This window comes from Podarcis vaucheri (assembly GCF_965113315.1).
Source record: "Podarcis vaucheri genome assembly, chromosome: 8".
Lineage (NCBI taxonomy): Eukaryota > Metazoa > Chordata > Lepidosauria > Squamata > Lacertidae > Podarcis > Podarcis vaucheri.
In genome coordinates, this window is record NC_138766.1 from 4,659,016 (window position 1) to 4,682,883 (window position 23,868).

The following is a 23,868-nucleotide window of genomic DNA, read 5'->3' on the forward strand; positions in this document are numbered from 1 at the left end:
GGCCCAGCAGAAAAATGAGCCTTTGGATTCGACAAATGAACTTGGAAAAAAACAGATTTGGAAAGACAAAGTTTGGATTGATTTGGAAATGGGGGGTTGGACTGACCCCCCTATGCAGGGATGTTTGGACTTTCCGAGTCTGGCAATGGGTCGTCAGAAGTTTGGAGCTGTTGGGACTTTCAATCTTGGAGGGAATTTGAAATATGTCTTAAAATACCACATGGAGTCTAGTCTGGACTATGAGAAAGGGGCTGATTTGTGGAAAAGGGTCAAAAACACTACCAAGCTGGAGCTCCCACGAGTGAAAGGAAAATATGAAGAAGGGCTGCGGAAGGGACATGGAAGAGATTTGAAGGCCTCGGATATAAGATCACCAGGTTAATGTGCCAGACTAAAGGGATAAAAAGGACTGACAATCCCGGGACCGGGGGGAGGGGACGCTGGAAGAAGATTGGATTGTTTATTTCTTTTTTCTATCATTAGGAATGCCTTATAAAATTGATGAATGTTGTAAAAATGTTTAAAGAATTAGGTAAAAAGGTAATGGTTATGAGAAGCTGGTAAAAATAAGATTTAAGTCTTAAGTTTTAAGGTTTTTTATAAGATTAGATGAAAATAGAGTAAGGTATTGTAATGACAGAATATTACGAATTATGGAAAGGGTTTGCTGTGACAATTATTAATCAAGATACAAGAGATGGGAGGAAGAGGAGGTCATGGAAAGAAGGTAAAGAAAGTGGAGAATTTGAAAGTGATGGTTTTGGGTTTTTTGTTTTTCTGTTTTTGTCTTTTTTCTTTGTAATTTTGTCTTTTTTCTTTGTAATTTTGTCTTTTTTCTTTGTAATTTAAAAAAAATCTTTTTTCAATAAATATTATTATAAAAAAAATACACTTTGTTCCTCATTGGCTCTTTCCATCTGTGTGGAGGGAGTCCGGATCTGACTGCCTGGTCCTGTCCAGAGGGGCTTGTCCCCCACAGCAGGGCAGCCCTGGAGTCCCAGGCATCTCTCCCTGGCTCTCCAGTGGACCATCAACCCCTTTGGGCATGTTCCTGTCTCTATTCCAGGTGAGGTCCTGGCTTAAAAACAAATCTGAGCCTGTACTTTCCCACTGACTTCCAGTCTTTCCTTCAATACTCCAAACTATCAAAATCCTACCATTTATTAATCTCTAGGGTTTAGGGGTGTCCCCTGCAAATCCACAACACTCTCTTGCCTGCATAGGTTTTACTGCTACTGTTGCTATGAAAAAATGAATGATAATAAAGTAAGGAAGGCTTATTTTTAAATTTTTCAGCTTGCTGCCTGATTCTTTCTGAAGTGGACAGCTGACTTCATAGTGGGAATTGCTCAAAGCAAGGTTTCACAGCCTAATTCCTAAGCTTTTAGTTCTGCTGTCAAGGAGGGGATTTTAAAACTCTGTTCATCTCACATTTGTAGGTATCTGGAGGGATAAATTTCAATTAATGTATACTCTCCTTCCTGTTAAACTCATCCCACACAGTGGCATGATTCTGAAACTTTGGGAAATTCTCCTTAAAATGATCTACAACATGTTTAGGAATGATGAGTCTGTAGGCTGACATTTAATGGAATTACCCTGTGACTTCAAGGTGTGATGTGCAAGCAGCCTTAGAGTTCAGAGAATGGAGGCATGGAAAGACCATGTGGCTCAACCTTGTAACCAACCAGATATTAACAACAGAAGATATAATATTGGGACCACAGCTGAGGACCTGCCAAGCTATCAACATCTGTAGACAAGTCTAGCCAGGGAGCCAAGCCACATGCACCAGTGACAGGTGACACATTATTATTATTATTATTATTATTATTATTATTATTATTATTATTATTATTATTATTATTCCATTCTCTGTTTATGCTCAACTTTTTACACAAAGCGCTTCTGCAGGAGCCACAGTGGTGCACAAAGCTGTTCCTGCAAGAAAGAAGGTATCTTTGAAGCATGAGACAACTCTACGCTATGGGCTGCTTTGAAAGAAGAATCTCTGAACATGTGAAAGGGCTATCACAGACTGAACGCCAGGGACAGAAAGTCACCTCAGACGCCCATTCAGCTGTCACAACCACAGGTGGGAAGTGTGTTCCTATGACTCCCAAATGTGTTTCCCAAGGACCCCTTCCTTCCCTCTGCCCCGGTACTTGAGGCTTGTCACGTCTCTCCAGGGATTTGGCCAGAACAAGTTAAACACTGGGGAAAGGCTCTGTCCTTGCAAAGAAAATGGAAACATCAGCAGGAGCCTGGCTCCCACCCATGCTAACACATGGGGAAGGAAGCATCCCTATCATATAGGGCACTCAAGTGGCATTTCCACCTACCTGAACCTTTCCCCACTTTGCCACTTTCTCAGAAATTAGCTGAGATGTGGTCTTAATCAGAGGAAACTTTGGCTGCTGCTTCTGTGCCAACAGGGCCAGAAAGAAGCCATACTCGCACGGAGAAGGGGCAGTGGGAAAGAGGCGCATGGAATGGCAGCCAGGAATCACCAGGATGTCCTCTGGTTCTCCATCCTGGGAGCTGGAGCCTGATCCCTGGAGGCATGACTCTGTGGAGGAAGCAGGATATTGTATGGGCTCTCATGTGAATGGGCTCTTGCTGTCCACAGATTCCCCAGTTATTACATTGTCACACCATGCTGCTGAGCAAACTTGCAGGGCATAAAATCACTGGTGGCTCCTGAGTTTTGTAATCTTCGCAGTTGTACTCTGCGTCCATCTGGGAACTGTAGCGCCGCATGCAAGCTGAGACTGGGACTAGCCAGTGGTGGTGGAAGCCCTGTGTTCTCACAGAGGTTAAAGAACATTCCTGCATGAGAGTAGAAAGGAGGTGCTCTCATTCTGAAGTGGGTTGGCCAAGCTTTCTTTAAGAGCAATGTCAGGGCAGGAGCATTGGGCATTCATTCTCCACGTCTGCCAGGAGGGTACCTTCTTCCTTCACAGGGCCACGCTTCCAGAGAATGGTCTCTGTTGCCGCTTCCCATGCTGATGGACAAGACCCAAACTCCGTCATCTGTGGCGTTCCAGTCTGGCCTTTCTGGATTGTAAAGTCCTTCTAAGTTGTTGAAGGAATCCATGCTGCTTGGTGCCTTGCATGTCTTCTGGGCTGCCACGCTTGCTGCCTGAATGTGCTAGTCCCTGACAAGGGGAGAAGGGCATCACTGGCATATGTTAAAGCTCAATCAATAAATTGGAGGAACTGGTTGCTTTTGATATGCCAAGAATCAAATAATATTTCTTAATAAACAATGTTAAAAAGAATAAATAACAAGCTGTTTTCTTTCTTTCCTTCTCTGCCTTCTCTGACTGCTGTTGGGAGCTCTGCTTAAGAAGGCTGAAGCCAACTGGTTCTCATCAATGTCTTCTCCTCAGAGTTCTTGAAGGCTGATTGTTATGTACTGAGTTGAATAGGATCCAAAACGCAGCAGTCTGATTGGTCCTAGAACAATAGGATTCAGAATGCAGCAGTCTGATTGGTCCACAGGAGCCACCCAATCCAGCTCCAGGTGGAAGTGAATCCGCAACCTGATTGGCCTACAGGAGAAGCCGGGATTAGCCAATCACGTGGGGCCCATTGTGTAAATAATGTATATAAAGCAGACATTCTGGGGGAACTCCCATTCCTCCTCACCACTATGAGCTGAATAAAGAGAATGAAATCCACTCTCAACTCCGAGTATATTTCACTGATCATCTGCAGGTGGAGTCTCTCCTCCTACAGACTGCTGTTCAGCAGGCAAAGTTGACTTCTATGCCCTTTCCCCAAGGTGCACCTCCACCTGCCAGGTGTGTGCCGGCTTTTGGGGAGCATGACGGACCAACCAGATGGAGGGGGAGCATGGACATGTGAGACATCTTCCCAAGTGTGTTCCATGAAGTCCATGTCCATGAAATTGGCCGTAGACCCCAAATCTATCTTCTTCTTTGGCAATCACTTGTAGCTGAGTAAGATTGTCTTCCATGAACACAGTCTTAACAGTGAGTCCATAAGTGACTGTGAAGGCCAATTCTGGATCCACACAACCTTCCACAGTGGGGACATAGGTTTTCGGGTGTGAGTTGATCACGGTGAGGGTTTGCCAAACATGCCTTCCTCTTAGATTGTTTCCTCCTTTCATTCTGAGTTTGAGTGTCTTCAAAGTCCATGACATCTTCAGTAAAGCCTGTTCTCCAACTGGAGCGTTCGCAGGCCAGCGTTTCCCGATTGTTTATACTACATTTCTTTGCCCTGAGAGAGTCTTTAAACCTCTTTTGTTGACTACCAGCATTACATTTTTATGTTGCTTGGGAAGACGATAATCAGGCATAGCCCAGGTCCGTAGAGCTACTTTCCAGGTAATTGGAGGGCCTGGTGTGAGGCATCTGAGCATGCTCTCCATGCCCTGGCTCCGTGGCCCACCTAAATCGAGGGAATTCTGTTTCCTGTGCAGCTGGCAGAGCCCCTCTTCGCTGGGCATGGGACTGACACATTCCCTGGTCACCACAGGTGACTTACAGTCTCTCTCTGTATCTCTGATCCTTTTTGGCCACCGTCAAACAAGGGCGATGGCGACTGTCATACTGATCCCAAGCTGAATAGCTGCCCAGCCCAGCTTCAGGTCCCCCACCAAGTACCCCCTTCTAGAACCCTCCGCTCTCAACCGACACTCAACTGCCTCCCCCCACAACATTCACTCTCCCTTTCCAAGCCTCCTCCAAGCTTCTCTCTCCCCCAGAATTCCACTCTCTCTCTTCCCCCCCTCCCTCCCTGCTTGACATTCCCTTTGGAACTCTAATAGCAACACCTCAATTATCCTATTACACACAATATTTTTATAGGTTTTTTGGGGGGTGGAATCCCACTATACCCTGGAAATTGAAAATGGTAGGATTTGGGATTATTTGGGTTTTGAATGGAGAAATACAAGCTGCAAGGGCCACTAAAAAACAATTCAAGGCCCCTGAGAGCCTAACTGGAAATGCAAGAGAAGTCTTTCTCCCTTGCCCTGCGGTGTGAACAGAGAGGAAGGATTTGAAAGGGGGCCAGGATAACTGGGTGCTTAGGTGGCAGGAAAAGAGAGGCTTTGAGCAAGAGGTGCTCGGAAGAAGAAGGAAGAGAGTCTGGAATCCAAATTGGGGAGGCTGGCTGCCCTGCTTGGGGGGGGGCAAGTCCCTCTTAAAAGGACCCTGCTGTAAGATCTGGATAGGTGAACAAACCGTATTTCTTAAAGCTACCACAGGTCTCCGCCATGTCTCAGTTTTCCAAAGGTGAGAGCCCGGAACCCCATGGGCTCTTGCACTGCTCAGCTGGCAGGCTGCCTCAGCGCCTTGTTGTCTCACTCGCCCCTGAACTCGCAGAGAGCCGCCCGCAGCAGTGGAGGCCGCCACCGCGCTCCAACTGATGGGCAGGCTCTTCCCTGGACTCAACTCTTGGGCCCCAGACTCTCGGGCTGGCACCACTGGGAGCCTGGCACCCAGGTGCCCCTTCAGCCTATGAGTAAGATGGCCCTGCTCTGCTGAAAAGCCTCCAAGGAAGGAGAGTCTACCACTTTCCAAGGGATTCCTTCCCACTGTCAAGCAGCTCTTCCTGTCAGAAAGTTCTTCCTGAAGTTTAGTCGGAATCTCCTTTCTTGTAGCTTGAAGCCATGGCTTCGGGTCCTGAGGGCCTCTGGAGCAGGCGAAAACAAGCTTGCTCCCTCCTCCCTGTGACGGCCCTTGAGATATTGACAGGGCTGCATGGTGTAGCTCTCATATCAATGTCCTGAGAGAGAAAGCAAAAAAATCCTCTCCCCTTTCTCCCCCCCCCCATGCAGAACTGCAAGGGGGTCAGTGCATCTGGCTGGTAAGAAGATGGCTGGAGTTTGGACTGGCTGTGGGCAGGATCCTGGCATTGCTGAGGGTTGGACTAGATGACCCTTGGCATCCCTTCCAACTCTACCATGCTATGATTCTATCAAGCAGCTAAAGGAATAGGTGGGGGAGCAAGATGCAGAACAAGGGAAGGCACAACCACATACCCCAACAGCACCCTCTGGCCTGACTCACGGGGGCCTCATCCCAGCACACTTTAACACCCCGATTATTTTTTTCTGAATTCAGCTGCCTGGCAACCCAGCAGCCTGGCCCCTGTTTGCCAGCTGATGTCACAAAGTGCTGCTTTGCAAGCAAGCCTTATGGTGGCCTGCAAGAGGGATGCCTGTCAGATGATGGGGAGAGACTTGCTGAGACAAATGTGCCCCACAGTTATGATGAAAAGGAACTCTGAAGGTAGGAGGAGCTGCAAGGCCCAGAGGAGACGAGGGGCATGGAAATAACAACAACAACAACAACAACTAGCGTCACCTGTCACTGGTGCATGTGGCTTGGTTCCCTTGCTTGACTTGTCCACAGATGTTGACAGCTTGGCAGGTCCTCAGCTGTGGTCCCCAGATTATATTTTCTGTTGTGAATATCTGGCTGGTTACAAGGTTGAACCATATGACCTTTCCACGCCTCTATTCTCTTAACTCTAAGGCTGTGTAAACATCACACCTTGAAATCACAGGGTCATTCCATTAAAATGTCAACCTACAGGCTCATCGTTCCTAAACATGTTGTAGATCATTTTAAAGAGAACTTCCCAAAGTTTCAGGATCATGTCACTGTGTGTGGTGGGTTTTAACAGGAAGGAGAGTACAGTGGTACCTTGGTTTTAGAACAGCTTAGTTTATGAACAACTTGGAAATAGAACGCTGCAAACCCGGAAGTAGGTGTCCCTTTTTGTGAGCTTTGCCTTGTTCAGCTTCCTGTCGAATATATTCACTTGTAAATTGAGTCCCCCACTGCTAATCAGAGGCTGAGTCCTGAGTCCCAAGCGCTGAGGCAACACAGAGGTGATATCTAGAGCTTTTGTTTTTGCTTTTTGTTTGTGTGGCTTTTTCGTTTTTGTGATTGTGACTTGTGACTTTGTTTTTGTGACTTGTTTTTGTGACTGTGTGGAACCCAGTTCAGCTGCTGATTGATGGTGTGACTGCAGAAATGGATTAAAAAAAAACACACCATCCAAACAATGACTATCATCCATGCACGTAGGAAAAAAATTGAATATTAACACATATTCAGCAAGCATGTCCAGTCTCTGACATCTGCAGACATGGCTGGGAGGAGTCTGAAAGCCTGTCTCTCAGGACAGCCCAGACTAAGCTCAGTGCAACATGAACCGACTCAGGATAATGCAGCTTCCTATCTCCCCCTCAAAATGATACCACACATCCATTTCCATCACATATTCTTATTGCAGTCCCATCACAGATGGAACTACACCAGAAGGGTAATAATAATAATAATAATAATAATAATAATGATAATAATAATAATAATAATAATTTATTATTTATACCCCGCCCATTTGGCTGGGCTTCCCCAGCCACTCTGGGCGGCTCTCAACAAAATATTAAAATACCGTAATGCATCAAACATTAAAAGCTTCCCTAAACAGGGCTGCCATATTAAACTAAGCACTCCTTCATAATTAGCCATTTCCTACCTGATAAGCATGCTTTGTGTGCAGAAAAATGCGTAGATCCAGCATCCAGATCCAGCCTAGCATGTACATACAGTGGTGCCCCGCAAGACGAAATTAATTCGTTCCGCAATTTTTGTCGTCTAGCGAATTTTTCGTCTTGCGAAGCACGGTTTCCCATAGGAATGCATTGAAAATCAATTAATGCGTTCCTATGGTCAAAAAAAGTCCAAACAAAGCCAAATTTGGTACAACAACAGTTTATTAACTGCTCTTTAAAGTCACACATACTGTAAAGAGCAGTTCAAAAATTGAAGGGAAAATAAATTAACTTTATAAACATGACAGAAAAACATTTAAAAATCAACAAAGTATACAGTACATTTTCTAAGACTCTGGGGGACCACTTGAAGAAGGCTCCTCTTCCACTCTTTGCTTCTTGGTCAAGAACCTGTCCATAGTCTGCTGCTTTATCCGCCTTTTCAGCAGGTCCCTGAAATACGACATGACCCTCGTATCATAAAAGTTCCCAGCGTCATGTGCCACGTGCTTCTCATGGTGGTGTAGATCTGCAAAAGTCTGCACCTCCTTCCACCTCTGGCAAATGCCCCTCAGTCTTTCGGAGGACAGCCGTTCCTCAGTTGCTTCCTCCTCTTCCAGTGAAACCTGCTCCTGCGCAGCCTCTGCCTGCAGTTCGACCAGCTCCACGGTGGTCAGCTCATCGTCGTGCCCCTCCACCAGCTCGCAGACATCCTCCTCCGTGACCTCCAGGCCCATGGTCCTCCCCAAGGCAACAATGTCCTGCACCACTGTTGACTCTGGTGCATCAGAGTCACTTGGTGCCACACAGTCCGGCCACAGGCTGCGCCAAGCGCAATTCAAATTTCTCTGGCTGATCCCTTTCCAGGCCGTGTTGACCATCTTCAAGCAGGTGACGATGTCGAAGTGGTCCTTCCAGAATTCCCGCAGGGTGATGGTGGTGCAGTCAGTCACCTCGAAGCATCGCCTGAAAAGCTCCTTGGTGTAGAGTTTTTTGAAATTGGCGATGACCTGCTGATCCATCGGCTGGAGCAGTGGCGTGGTGTTAGGCGGCAGGAACATGATGTTGATGAAGCTGAACTCCTCCAACAAGTCCACCTCAAGGCCTTTAGGATGGGCAGGAGCATTGTCCATCAGAAGCAAAGCCTTCAGCGGCAGGTCGTTGTCCAGCAGGTACTGCTTGACAGCAGGGCCAAAAGCAAGATTGACCCAGTCCACAAACAGCACACGTGTGACCCAAGCCTTGCTGTTGGATCGCCACATGACACTCAGCTGCTCCTTGTCGATCTTGTGTCTCTTGAAGGCCCGTGGGTTCTCCGAGTGGTACACCAGCAGGGGCTTGATCTTCAGGTCGCCGCTTGCGTTGGCACAGAAGAGCAGGGTCAGACGGTCCTTCATGGGCTTGTGGCCAAGCAGCCTGGACTCCTCCTGAGTGATGAAAGTCCTTTTGGGCATCCTCTTCCAAAACAGCCCGGTCTCGTCGCAGTTGAAGACCTGCTGCGGAACGTAGCCCTCCGTCTTCACAAGCTCCAGGAACTCCGCTGCAAACTCTTCAGCCGCAGGAACATCAGAACTGGCAGCCTCTCCATGCCTGACCACGCTGTGGATGCCAGATCTTGTCTTGAACCGGTCAAACCAACCTCTGCTAGCCTTGAAGACTTCTGGCTCGGCTGAGGTTCCTGGCTGTTCCCAGACGAGGTCTGCGTGCAAGGCCTTGGCCTTCTCACAAATGACGGCCTCAGACACTGTGTCCCCTGCACGCTGCTTCTCTTCTATCCAGATGAGCAGCAACTTCTCGACCTCCTCCAGGACAGCTGGGCGGTTCTTCATGATCCTGGTGACTCCCTTGGCTGCATCAGTCGCCATGATCTTCTCCCTCATCTTCAGGATGGTCCCGATGGTCGATGGGTTCCTGCCGTACTCCCTGGCGATGTCCGTCACACGCATTCCGCCGTCGTGCTTCCGGATGATGTCCTTCTTCATTTCCAGCGTCACCTTCTCCTTCTTCCTCTCGCCGGCCACCGCAGCAGCAGTCTTCTTGGGTCCCATGGCAGCACAGGTCCTACCTTCGTAAACTAAGAAACAGGAAAAAAAATCAGTGATGTGCTTCAAACCCAAAAAATACAGAAGCACCCAGCCACCCACCACACAGAAATTAAAACCCAGAACCAAGGCCTTCCTTGAATCCCAAGCACCCCAACCCCAAATCCAAAATCCCAAAACCCCCAAAAAAGTTTTAAAAGTTTAGCTTACCAAATGGATGAAAGAGAAGTTCTGGAAAAGCTTCAACAATCAACCACCGAAGTCCTCAGGAACCTCAAATGGCTGCAAAAAAAGTTTAGGAAAAGCTTCAAAAAGGCTTCAAAAATGTCTTCAAAAACCTCAACTGCTCCCACAGACACGCACCAACCCACCCACAACACAGAAATTGCAAACCCCTCCCCAACTGCTCCCCCAGCCCCTCCCCTACTGCTGCAAACCCCTCCCCAACTGCTTCCCCACCCAGACAAAAAAAATTTCAAAAAATAACAACATGGCCAGCACTCGGAAATTCAAACTCAGAAAAAAAAATTTCAAAAATAAACAGCCATGCCTAGTGGTCACAGAAAATCATAAAGATTCCAAAACACCCCCACAAGCCCCCAGATTTCTTCAGAAACCTCCCCCACTGTTCCCCTAGCCAGCCAGCACTCAGAAATTCAAACTCAGAAAAAAAATTTCAAAAATAAACAGCCATGCCTAGTGGTCACAGAAAATCATAAAAATTCCAAAACACCCCCACAAGCCCCCAGATTTCTCCAGAAACCTCCCCCACTGTTCCCCTAGCCAGCCAGCACTCAGAAATTCAAACACAGAAAAATTTTCAAAAATAAACAACCTGGCCCAATGGTCACAGAAAATCATAAAAATTCCAAAAAAAGGCCCACAAGCCCCCAGATTATCGCAAACCCCTTCCCAACACCAAGAACTTGAATCCCAAACACCCCAACCCAAAATCCAAACCCCCCCAAAAAAGTTATAAAAGTTTAACTTACCAAATGGATGAAAGAGAAGTTCTGGAAAAGTTCTGGAAAATCTTCAAAAGTGAGCAAAGTCTGATAAAAGGCTACCAAACCACGTGCTAACAGTTGCTCCTCGAAGCCAAGTCGCAACTGCAGCTGCTCAAGTTAAGCACCCTTGGTTTTAACGGTTTTTGCACAAAGGAAACAAAGTCGCGAGACGTTTTCGTTTTGCGAAGCAAGCCCATAGGGGAATTCGTCTTGCGAGGCAAATCGCGGACGAAAAAACCTTTCGTCTAGCGAGTTTTTTGTCTTGCGAGGCATTCGTCTTGCGGGGCACTACTGTATACGCCCTAGAGCAAGAGGGGGGTGTAATCAGATGAACAACAGATACCACTTTTAACTACCTCCAAACAGACACAAAGATTGCTATCATTCACCTACAACCACCCACAGGTACACTCAACTTTTAATTTAAAAGGCCAAAACTCTGTAGTTAGGACAACAGTGCCTGAAAGGGTACGCTGAGGTGTTCTTTTTGTGACTACGGAAAGTAATAGGAAACATTAGGCCCCATTCTCTTTATATCAAATCAGAAGGTGTTTCCTGGTACATAATGAGCATCATCAAAATCCATTAGCCACAGCTAATTATCAACAGCATGTATGTACACCAAATGAAACTGACCGCCTGTGGTCATAGAATCATAGAGTTGGAATAGACCACAAGGGCCATCGAGTCCAACCCCCTGCCAAGCAGGAAACACCATCAGAGCACTCCTGACATATGGTTGTCAAGCCTCTGCTTAAAGACCTCCAAAGGAGGAGACTCCACCACACTCCTTGGCAGCAAATTCCACTGTCAAACAGCTCTTACTGTCAGGAAGTTCTTCCTAATGTTTAGGTGGAATCTTCTTTCTTGTAGTTTGGATCCATTGCTCCGTGTCCGCTGCTCTGGAACAGCAGAAAACAACCTTTCTCCCTCCTCTATGTGACATCCTTTTATATATTTGAACATGGCTATCATATCACCCCTTAACCTCCTCTTCTCCAGGCTAAACATGCCCAGCTCCCTTAGCCGTTCCTCATAAGGCATTGTTTCCAGGCCTTTGACCATTTTGGTTGCCCTCCTCTGGACACATTCCAGTTTCTCAGTGTCCTTCTTGAACTGTGGTGCCCAGAACTGGACACAGTACTCCAGGTGAGGTCTGACCAGAGCAGAATACAGTGGCACTATTACTTCCCTTGATCTAGATGCTATACTCCTATTGATGCAGCCCAGAATTGCATTGGCTTTTTTAGCTGCCGCGTCACACTGTTGGCTCATGTCAAGTTTGTGGTCAACCAAGACTCCTGGATCCTTTTCACATGTACTGCTCTCAAACCAGGTGTCACCCATCTTGTATTTGTGCCTCTCATTTTTTTTGCCCAAGTGCAATACTTTACATTTCTCCCTGTTAAAGTTCATCTTGTTTGTTTTGGCCCAGTTCTCTAATCTGTCAAGGTCGTTTTGAAGTGTGATCCTGTCCTCTGGGGTGTTAGCCACCCCTCCCAGTTTGGTGTCATCTGCAAATTTAATCAGGATGCCCTTGAGTCCATCATCCAAGTCGTTGATAAAGATGTTGAATAAGACCGGGCCCAAGACAGAACCCTGTGGCACCCCACTAGTCACTCTTCTCCAGGATGAAGAGGAACCATTGATGAGCACCCTTTGGGTTCGGTCAGTCAGCCAGTTACAAATCCACTGAGTGGTAGCATAGTCAAGACCGCATTTTACCAGCTTCTTTACAAGAATATCATGGGGCACCTTGTCAAATGCCTTGCTGAAATCAAGGCAGGCTACATCCACTGCGTTCCCTTCATCTACCAGGCTTGTAATTCTGTCAAAAAACGAGATCAGGTTAGTCTGACATGACTTATTCTTCAGAAATCCATGCTGACTATTGGTGATCACAGCATTCCTTTGTAGGTGCTCACAGACTGTTTGCTTAATGATCTGCTCCAGAATCTTCCCTGCTATTGATGTCAGACTGACTGGGCGGTAATTATTTGGGTCCTCTCTTTTCCCCTTTTTGAAAATAGGGACAACATTTGCCCTCCTCCAGTCTGCCGGGACTTCGCCTGTTCTCCAGGAATTCTCAAAGATGACTGCCAGTTGTTCTGAGATCACCTCTGCCAGTTCTTTTAATACTCTTGGATGCAGTTCGTCTGGCCCTGGAGACTTGAATACATCTAAACTAGCCAAATATTCTTGTACTATCTCCTTAGTTATTCTGGGCTGTGTTTCCTTTGCTGAATCATTTGCTCCAAATTCTTCAGGTCGGGCATTGTTTTCTTTATCGGAGAAGACTGAGGCAAAGAAGGCATTGAGGAGTTCAGCCCTTTCTGTGTCCCCTGTTTGCATTTCACCATCTTCTCCTCTGAGTGACCCCACTGTTTCTTTGTTCTTCCTTTTGCTACGAACATACCCATAAAAGCCTTTTTTTGTTGCTTTTAACCTCTCTAGCAAACCTGAGTTCATTCTGTGCTTTAGCTTTTCTGACTTTGTGTCTACATGTGCTGGCTATTTGTTTGAATTCCTCTTTGGTGGTTTCCGCCCTTTTCCATTTTTTGTACACATCCTTTTTTAATCTTAACTCAGTTAAAAGTTCTTTAGATAGCCACCCTGGCTTCTTTAGGCACCTTCCATGTTTCCGTCTCATTGGTATTGCCTGACATTGTGCTTTTACTATCTCCCTCTTAACAAACTCCCAGCCATCATGAACTCCCTTTCCTTTTAGTATTACTGTCCATGGGATCTCACCCAGCACTTCCCTAAGTTTTATGAAGTCGGCTTTCTTAAAGTCAAGAAATTGAGTCCTAGTATGCTTGGCTGCTCCTTTCTGCTGTATAGTAAACTTCAGAAGAGCATGATCACTCGCGCCTAATGATCCTTCCACTTCTACCCCACTAACCAGGTCATCAACATTGGTTAGGACCAGATCTAAAATGGCTGTTCCTCTTGTTGCTTCTCCCACTTTCTGGACAATGAAGTTGTCTGCAATGAAGTGCAAGTGACGTGGTTTGACAAGTGATGACAGCAATAGTGACCAATATGCTACCTGTCTATATGTGAGTTACTACCACCCTCTTGCATTTCTCCCATTCATTTTGGTGGAGCTTCCATGAGAGATTTTTCCACTGGATTGTGGCATCTGCCAAAAGAGAAACAGAATTAAGCCCTTCTTAAATTTATCCTTTAGAGTGAAAAGATTTGCAATTATTAGTGTACATGAAAGCATGCAAAATGTCTCTATAATTTACTGGGTTTTCAGCTGCTCTGACATTGGGGCAGCATCTGGACATGCACTGCTCAGGTTTATAGATTTGTACTCATTTCAAGGCAAATGAATGGATAAATGTATTGTGACTGATTAACTGTTCTTTGTACTCTTAGGAGTGTATCATTATGAACGATTGTCCACACAACTCATTACTATGCCATTAAGCCTTGTGAATTATTGCTGCTAACAAAGCTCTTCCAAAATGATGGACTGCACTTCCATTGACTTTATGGAGCAGATATCTTATTTACATTATACATACCGGTATTTATTAAAATGAAAATTGCTGCTATATTATAATCTGCACTACTTTGCTTTCAGGCTGACTTCTCTAATTATGCATTTTTGAAACCACTTTCAAAGCAGCAACAGTCTTCCCTTTGTATGAATCCGTTTGTAATGGATTTAATACTTATATTGGGTGACTTTTAACATATTTGAAAAGGCGGGGCCTCAAAACTGCAATTCCCCTCTGCTCAAAGGCACAAACCCTTTTTGAGTTTAGCCCAGTCTTTTACCTTTGAGCTGAGCCACACTGAAAATAGGCTCACACCCCACCTCATCTGCTCCACAAACCTCGACATATCCAAGGGAAAAGTATTCCTTATATGGGAGCGGGGGGGGGGGGGTAGGCTGTGCATGGCGTAAAATTAGTCCAGAAGATCTCCAAAGCGCCTCTCACTGGCAGCAAGTGGCATGCTCCAGGTATTACTTCCTACCAACCATAGAATTTGACTGCAGGCCCCCTGATTTTTGGCAGCAGACAACATCATTTGCCCCTGGAAAAAGCCCCCCCCCCCCGGCCTTTCCTCGCCTGCCCCCTTCCTCTTGCCCCCTCCTGCAGGTCCTGTTGCTTTTGTCTTGAGGAACAGGGAAACTGACAAGGTGGACAGAGGAGGAAATAGTGTGGGTTTGAGAAAGGTGGTGGGACTGCTAAAGTTTTCAAGCTAAGCACTTAGGCTGAGGAACACTGATGTCTTTGGGTGTTGTTGTTTTTAGGGTTTGACTTAACGGCCAATCAGTGCAGCCCAGGTGTTTGGGCAAGGTAGCAGGTCCACCCATCCCTCCTGTAGGTTTCCATTCCAAGCACTGGGGAGACTTCAGGTTCAAATCCCCCCACAGAGGTCAATTTTACTGGGCAATCTTGGCCACTATCTCCTAGCCTAACTTACCTCACAGGATTGTTGTGGGGATAAAATGGGTATGAGAAGAACCTTTGGAGAAAGGGCGAGACTAAAATGTAAAACAAAACAAAAAACAAAACACTTGATGTTGCGTAATTAACATGCATTGCATGAACCGGTCTAATGTGCTTACTACTATCGCCCGCCCGCCGCTGCCCCAAGTTGTACAGTACTTTCTATGATTTCTTGCATGTTTGCATTTGCTTGCTTCAGTTTAAACCAACAGCTGAGTAGAATAAGTGTGGTGCATAGTGTTAAGTGTGGACATAAACCAAATAGTTGAACAACCCAGATCTCTCAGGGTAATGTTGATGAGGAGAAGAGAGTGCAGATTTGTAGAGCCTCATAAAGCCAAGGTGGCTATTTTTACAACCAGAAAAATTAGGCTTGTCACAGGGATTGCAGACTCATGTGTACAATTTTCATTCATTCATCAAATATAATCAGTTATGGGTACTTGAGTTGGGAAGAGAACAAGGCCTATTCTTTTGAAGCACCATTTTAATGCACTCACCAACCAACCCTCTGCTTACCTGCAAAGGGTCCTCTTTTTTAGCAACAAATTAATCTGAAAGCAGATCACATTGAGCAAGTGGAAAGCATACTGTTCTGTACTCAAGTAACTAGACTGCTGTCAGCTAACTCTTACAGGCAACATTTACAGTATAGAATTTCCTACTTTGAGGTCATTTGGGGCCAAACTAGTCATAAAGGTAAGCTGGGTCTTTGAATCTTACATGCAGGTTTTTTGTGTTGTTGTTTTTTTACCAAAAAAAAAAAACACAATTAGTATCAGCTAACACATTGATTCAACACAGTCTTAGAATGTCTGAAAAAAGGAACGCGTTAACAGACTCCCTTGGGGCAGAAAAAACATGGTTTGAAGAGACAGTGGAAAATATGAAAACTCTGCCTGTGGTCATTCATCTGTATCAGCTCATTCACACACACAAAAACATTGCTTATTGACATTAATTACAATCAGTGAGCAATATGCACACACATGCGAGGTGCCCTAGCCCTAAGGTATCTCCCTCTTCTCGTGGAACTACCGAACTTGGAAAGGACTTTGGAGGTCATTTAGGTAATTTAAATCTTTCTATGTTTTTAAGTATGGTTGTGATTTTTTCCTAAATTTATTGTTTTATCCAATTGTTTTGTTTTTTTACAATCAAGCGATATCAATCTTAGAGGAAGAGGGGAATGTAGGTCAAAGTCCCTGCCTAATGTAGGATTAGAGATAAAACAGAGATTACGGAAAGGTACAATAGCTCTGCAATATCACCAAATGATGATATTTGGCCAAAATGAGTATGTTCTTCTACTTGTTCTCTAGCTGTTGTCCAAACAGACTCCCTGTAAACCAGGGAGATGCCTGAGCTCTGGTAAGTGAAGGAAAATGCATACAAGCCAGAAGGTCACCATGGCTTTGACAGAACAGCTAGTGACATTAGCAGAAGCATTCTCTGGGTCAGGTTAACCAGAAATGTCATAAAGATCCATCACCCTCCAGGTTACTTGTGAATAGCTAAGAAGCTCATGGTCACTGGTGAATTGGTCACTGGTGAATTTCTTTTCTGATTTTCAGAATGTAAACTGTATTTTCTGTACAGCACCACAACTCCATCTTGACACTTAGATTTCTGGTCAGTGTTAGCAAGGGAAGACAACCCACCTCAAAGAAAATATTTAAGGGAACTAGGTAATACGGTAAAGGACCCCTGGATGGTTAAGTCCAATCAAAGACGACTACAGGGTGCGACACTCATCTCGCTTTTAAGGTCAAGGGAGCCGGCATTTGTCCACAGACAGCTTTCTGGGGTCATGTGGCCAGCAGGACTAAACTGCTACTGGTGCACAGAGGGCCGTGACGAGTGCCAGAGTGCATGGAAACGCCGTTTACCTTCCCGCTGCAGCAAGTATTTATCTACTTGCGCTGGTATGCTTTTGAACTGCTAGGTTGGCAGAAGCTGGGACAGAGCAACAGGAACTCACTCCATCGTGCGGATTTCAACTGCCAACCTTCTGATCAGCAAGCCCAGGAGCAGGTTTACCTCACCTGTTCCAGTTCACTCCAGCGGACATCCCTCCATTGGCTGGATCGCGCACCTGATTTCTGGCGCCTGCGTCTGTGCAGACGTGATTTCCAGTGCTGCGGAAGCAAGTCCCTGCGCTGCACTGCACCGGTTTAGCGCAGTGTGCAGGGACTCGCCGAGCGGGTGGCTCGGTTGGGGGGGCGGCTTGTGGGCTGGTTAAACGACCTCTGTGGGCCGCTTGTGGCCCAGGGGCCTTAGGTTGCCAGCCCCTGCCCAAGAGGCTCAGTGGATTAGACCAGGGGTCAGCAACCTTTTTCAGCAGGGGGCCACCATCCCTCAGACCATGTGGGGGGCCAGACTATATTGGGGGGGGAATGAATGAATTCCTATGCCCCACAAATAACCTAGAGATGCATCTTAAATAGAAGGACACATTCTACTCATGTAAAAAACACGCTGATTCCCAGAACATCTGTGGGCCAGATTGAGAAGGCGGTTGGACCGCATCTGGCCCCCGGGCCTAAGGTTGCCAACCCCTGGTTTAGACCATAGCGCCACCTGCAGCCCATCTAAGGGAACTATGAAGCTGTCACTGAAGTAGCTTGGCTATTCAGTTCTGCAGTTCTCTAAAGATCTGGGGGAATCCAGTTCTAGCTAAATATGCAGGTACAGATACCCAAAGAAATCAGGTCAGCTTCAGACCATTTCACATAATAAATTTTGCAGCCGAAACATCACTCTTTGTGTTGGGACGGGGACCATTTGTTTTGTGATGTTTGAATGCTATCATGAGCCTCTCTTCAGTTTTGATGGTGAAGCAGGTTCATAGCCTGGGTGACCACAGGAGAGGCACTGAAATGCAGTGAAAGAGCGTTGAAGTTGGTTGCAGCAGCAGTGCAAACTGTGGGATTTGGAACTTAACAGGTTAAGTTGTTCCCATGATGCCTCAGCATTCTGACGTCAGTTTTGGAAGCTTGGGAGGAGCTTGGGAGGAGTTTGTCATTCTCACTCTATGCTGTGAGGGGAAAGGAGCAGTTTTATAATGGCTGCAAGCAGTCCTGGTTTTTCCGGAGATTTGTTGGAATAAACAACTGTAAATAGACAAACCTGGACTCTCTGTGTGTTTGTCTGAAGCTAAGCTAAGCTACGTGACAGTTTTACACCGATGTGTGAAACTCTGCTGAGGCGTGACTGAGAGCTGCGGAGCGGAAGTGTGCCGGGCGGCCATAAATTGCTAATTGGGGTTCGCAAATCAATTAGCGGGAGTCACGGCTGACCTACAAAGTCCAAGACAAACCTCTCTCTCTCTCTCTCTCCCATTAATATATACAGTATAGAACAACCTGTGCATAAGGCTATGACACCAGGGGCCTTTCTAAAGTAGATTTTACTTCAGAATTCCACAAATAGTTTTTCTTTCACACACAGCTGCCAAGGTTTCTCAGATTTTAGGCAAGTGATGAAAACTCAACTGATAAAAATTATATGCCCACTTCGGCATATAATAGTTACCTATATTCGTTTTAAACTGTTTTCTGTTTTGATATGTATTTTAATGATAATCATTTCATGTATATTTGTTTTGTAATGCTTGTGTAGGTTTTAGTTGTGCTTTATCTACAGTTTTATTATGTACACCACTTAGAGACCACTCTTTGCTTAAGCAGTTTATAAATCTGTCAAAATAAATAAAATAAATGCACAAGGCAAAAAATACAAATAATTCTCACCACGGTGGCAAATATAATAATAAATGAAAGGGTATGCCCTGCAAAATTGTACATGTGAAAACAAGAACATTTGATTATCACTTTAAGTACCACTCTCTGAATGCCACATTAGGTTTTGGCCCACAATTGTGTCAATGTTCTCAAGTAAGAGGTGCACTATTACATTTAATAAAGAAACCAGAATTCTTGGGGATGAATCTGAATTTGAAATCTTATTGGTATTAGAAAACAAAAAGAGTTTAATTGGAAAAATTATTCTACAATCACAAATCTGGATAATAAAATTGAAAGGCTTATGATGAAATGAGATACAGAGTTACAACAGGATGTGAATAAAGTAGAGTGGAAATAGATTTGGCCTGAAATTGCACCACAAATTATGTCAATAGATTCAAAGGATTTTTAAAAAATATGATCGGATATCAGTAGTATCTGACCCCATTCACTAAGATACATGTAACGTGCAACTTACATACATTAACTTGCATGCATTTAGCTTTATGCACATGGCAATTTTTTTTAAAAAACAATTTAAAAGCAGGTGGAATTTGGCATCGAGGAAGATTTTGGCTATCCCACCCACCATTGAACCCTGTGTGTTTTGACTATACACGATTTTGGCTTTATGTTCTATTCCCGGAATGTATCCCCCACATAAGTTGAGAGTTGCCTATATTCAGTAGCTCAGGGTAGGAGATGCAGTAGGTACGCTATAGATTTTTTACATATATTTTGGAATTGCTCAGCTATTCAAATCTATTGAGCCACAATTTGAAATATTATCTCTGAAATGACCTGATATTCACTTTCCAATGACTCCAAAATATTATTACTTGTGGGGGTTTTTGAGAGGGGAGGTAGGAGGGTAGACTCAATGCCTGAATCCCCTTCTAATTCTTGGAATAGCCAAGCTAGCTTCCTGGTGAAGTGGCAGGTCATTAAAGGGAACAAAGGAAGTGGATCTGTGCAGGAGGACAAATATGTGTGTGGCCCCTTCCTCAACTCGTGGGTGGTTAGAAGGACAACGGCAGAGCTGAGAACAGAGGGTTGAGTGATGCAAGTGACAGGCCAGAAGCTGAAAAAGCAGCAGAATGCGAAGCCAGAGAGAGAGAGAGAGAGAGAGAGAGAGAGAGAGAGGGAGGGATGCCTGGTTTCTATTTGAATCCAAGGCTGTGACTATGGGAGAAGCAAGACCCTCATGGGGGGCTAATGCTGTGAACCCCTGCATCGTACGCTCAGGTTGCATATATGTGTAAATAAGCCATATATCATAAAAGCAGCACTGTCCCTTGTTCCAAAGGAAGCATAAACCCTGAGAAAGCCCTTGAAGCCCCTGGAATCTTGCATCGCTCGGGGGGGGGGGTGGCCTGCAAGAAGATTGGGAGGAACACATTGAGCATTGAGCAGTTCAAGAGCTCTAAAATTTCTCATTCCTGCAGCAGAACTAACCCTGAAGTTTGAAAGCATTAAAAAAGGAACATGAAAATAACACAAACTGTCTACATGCTTGGAGAAATGTTTTTATTCTCCTATCCTAAAACATGCCCTCCTAGCTACAACCTTCCAATGGCCCAGTACTAGCAAGATTAATGCCTGGGCCAGTGACAACTTTTGTTTCTGTATTTTAGCAGTGACTGCAACTAAACCTTGCTGTTAACGCCTCCATTCCCAGAAGACTCTGCAGCCTTTGTGAATATGCTGCAGTGACTGACCCCCATTGATTTGCTTTTGGTGTTAAGTTCCCCAAGAGTTAAAGTGTTATGGAGAAAATAAATGAACTTCAGCTAATTTGTTTTTCCATTGCCAGTAGGCATTACTGGAAAAGTCTATGGAGGAGATTAAAGTGATACGGTTTGGAAGGAGAGTGTAAATGTAACAAGCCGCATTCCTCCAACTCAAGAGACTAAGGTTGGGTTACAACACACATTTACTTAGGAGTAAGTCACCACTGCATTCCATATGACTGGCCTCCAAATAAACATACATGGGACTCAGTTTCCCCAAAAAGCAAACTGCACAGAGCAGTATCCAACTAAATGTAAGCATTTTAAGTCCCATTGATTTCAATGGGCAAGATTTAAGCATATGTTTAACTCCTGTAATGAAAGAAACTTAATTTTAAACTTAATGAACTTCTGTGTGTTAAACTTGTTAAAATGTTTTTGCATTTTTGAATATGAAGATTGCATGTTTCCTCTACAAATAAAAATACTCAATTCCTCCCTCTGGACCTACCAACCAGCCTTAGTTACTGAATGTCACAATTATTTGCTCTCAGAATTAAGCTATTGAGTAATATGAATCTTCTATTATATCATGGTTGATTTTGGGGTGGTTTTGTTAGTTGCATCAAAATGCATATTTTGAACAGAAGACATACATTTTAAGAGGGGACACTATATGTTTATTATAAACGTGTGAAAATTATGGAGAAGGGAAACAGTGAAAAGTAAGGTGGAGTAGATGTGTTAAATTGTGCCAAATCAGATTTTACCTGTTGCATTTTGGGTTCATTTTGTAAGCTGCTTTTGTGAAGAATTTCCTTGAAGAATGGAATGGAAATCTATCAATCAATTCCTCTTACATATTGGAAGCATATTATTTTACCACATGGACCGCACATTTGCTCACACATCTGCACCCCATGTGTAGGAAAATGCTCCTTACTCACTCCTCCGTGAATTGTGTCCCTCTGCCTGCTTTTGACTAGGCAGCTTGCCTCTGACTCTCACCTGGGACTAATTTATATTATAAATTTATATTATAAATGTGTTATTAAAATGTGACACCAGGGGGTGCTGTACAGCATATTTTTTTTAGCTCAGTGTAGATCCAGCCCCAGTTGACAGCTTCTTTACTCTTTATCGCTTAGGATGCTGACCCTTGGAGAGCCAAATGGCAGAGAAGCTCAGGACAAGCACTAGAGGGAGGCTGCAGGGGCCAACATTTGCATTTCCAAACTGCCTCATCAAGCATCTGACAAAAAGGTTGGAGTGAGGCGGCTCTTTTGCTGAGCTGCTGCATCCAGCCCCTACACGCTGCCGCTGCACCAAACCTCCACCTGGTTTAACTAGTCAAAGTCTTGTTGCACAGAGTTACAAACATCTGTAAAACTGCCTGATATACTATTCTCTTTTTTCTTCCTCTTGGTTTTCATTTTTTTATTTCAGAGATGGGCACAGAGGCATTAGCAATCATACCACAGTCCCATATGCTCATATGCAACTCTCTCAGGTACATGCATGCACACACACAGTTGCACACATAGTACTTTTACAGTTTAAAGCAGCCTGGCAAGTAAGGCCACAAACATTTTGACTAGCCTACCTGCTCATGAATGCCTGCCTGACCCCCCTGTGGCCCCTCAGGAAGGGCCTGGAATGGGGGGAGGGGAGGAGGTCTTGGCCAGCTTCTTCAGCTGGTTTCCTCTTGCTCACTATAGGTGCCAGGCAAGTGTGTATTTAAAATATATATATATTATTTTCAAAATTTTATAGTCACAATAATTCATAAATTCAATACTTTTCCAAAAGATGCAATATAGACTTCTCCCTCCCCTAGATTCCAGTCTCTCCCCCCCCCATAATTTATTGCATTGCACTTCATCTCCAAACTCATTGTTTTCCCATTATTTATATTGATTTCTGATTATATAGTCACATAGATACTCCTGATAGGTCAGAGCCACCCAGTCAGGTTGACAAAGAAACACTCTATACGAAAAACAAGCAGGAATGGCCAGCGTAGGGAACCTTTTGAAAAGAAAGTGCATCACCTCATACGTGAGTACCATGAAAAGCCACATTACCCAATGACAAGAAATACACAACTCATCCAAGGGCTGCAAAATCCTAAACGAACATTCCTACGGCCAACAAGGGGTGGACCTTTGTTCACCCTAACCTTAACCCTAACGCTAACCCAACCCTTTCCCAAACCTAACCCTATCCCTAACCCAACCCTTACCCAACCCTAATCATAATCCTAACCCAACCCCAACCCTAATTCAACCCAAACCTGAACCCTAATGCTAACCCAACCCTAACCCAACCCAAACCCTAATCCAAACCTATCCCAAACACTAATGCTAACGCTAACCCTAAAACCAACCATAATCCAAACTCTAATTCATCCTTAACTCAAACCCTAACCCCATCCCTAACCCTAAACCAACCCTTACCCAACCCCAACCCTAACCTTAACACTAAACCAACCTTAACCCTAATCCAAACCCATCCTTAACCAACCCTAACTCAACCCTAATCCTAACCCCATCCCTAACCCTAAATCAACCTAACCCCAACCCTAAATCAACCCCAACCCCAACCCTAACCCCATCCCTAACCCTAAACCAAACCTTACCCAACCCTAATCCTCATCCATCCCCAACTCTAATCCCATCCCCAACCCTAACCCTAGTCCAACTCTAATCCCATCCCTATCCCTAATTCAACTTTATCTCTAACCCTAATTCAGCCTTAACCCTAACCCTAACCCAACACTAACATTAACGCTAACCCTAACCCTAACCATAATTCAATGCTTACCCATCCCTAACCCAAATCGTAATATCAACACTAACCCTATCTAAATATAGTCCATTTTTAATACTGGCTCTCAGTGGCTGTCGAATATTGAGGTTCTTTTTCAGCCCAACCTGCCTATGCCAAGGACTAAACCTGGAACCTTCTGCCACTGAGCTATGGTCCATCTCCAGTGTGCATGCTGTTAGAAGAATCTTCGCATCTTCCTCTTGTACTTCTTTTCCAGTATATTTTACTTTAGCTGGCCTTAGAATCCGCTAGCACTCACCTGTTTTTCTCAGATTCCTGATAACCAAGGCAACCAATATTTTTTCTGAATTAAAATTCAATGCACAGTTGACTGGTACACTCCTGCCCCCAAAGTTTTAGAGTATGTAAGAGCAAGAATTACACTTCAGAACAGTTGACTTCTGTGCTTGTGTGCTTCATTGTTCTGGACACAGTGGTCAAGTAGCAGAGGGGTGGGTCTGGATCAATGAGTCATGAAACTGAAGTCATGGAGAAGCAATAACCT

The 23,868-nt window shown here is 44.8% G+C and overlaps 1 long non-coding RNA gene across 1 annotated transcript; it reads left to right on the forward strand.

The window, feature by feature from the left end:
* The first annotated feature begins 6,038 nt into the window (after nt 1-6,038).
* On the forward strand, nt 6,039-14,151 carry LOC309539316. The gene is made up of 2 exons (XR_014222818.1): nt 6,039-7,066; nt 13,974-14,151. It is a non-coding gene; the product is annotated as an uncharacterized lncRNA (long non-coding RNA).
* Nucleotides 14,152-23,868: the final 9,717 nt, after the last annotated feature.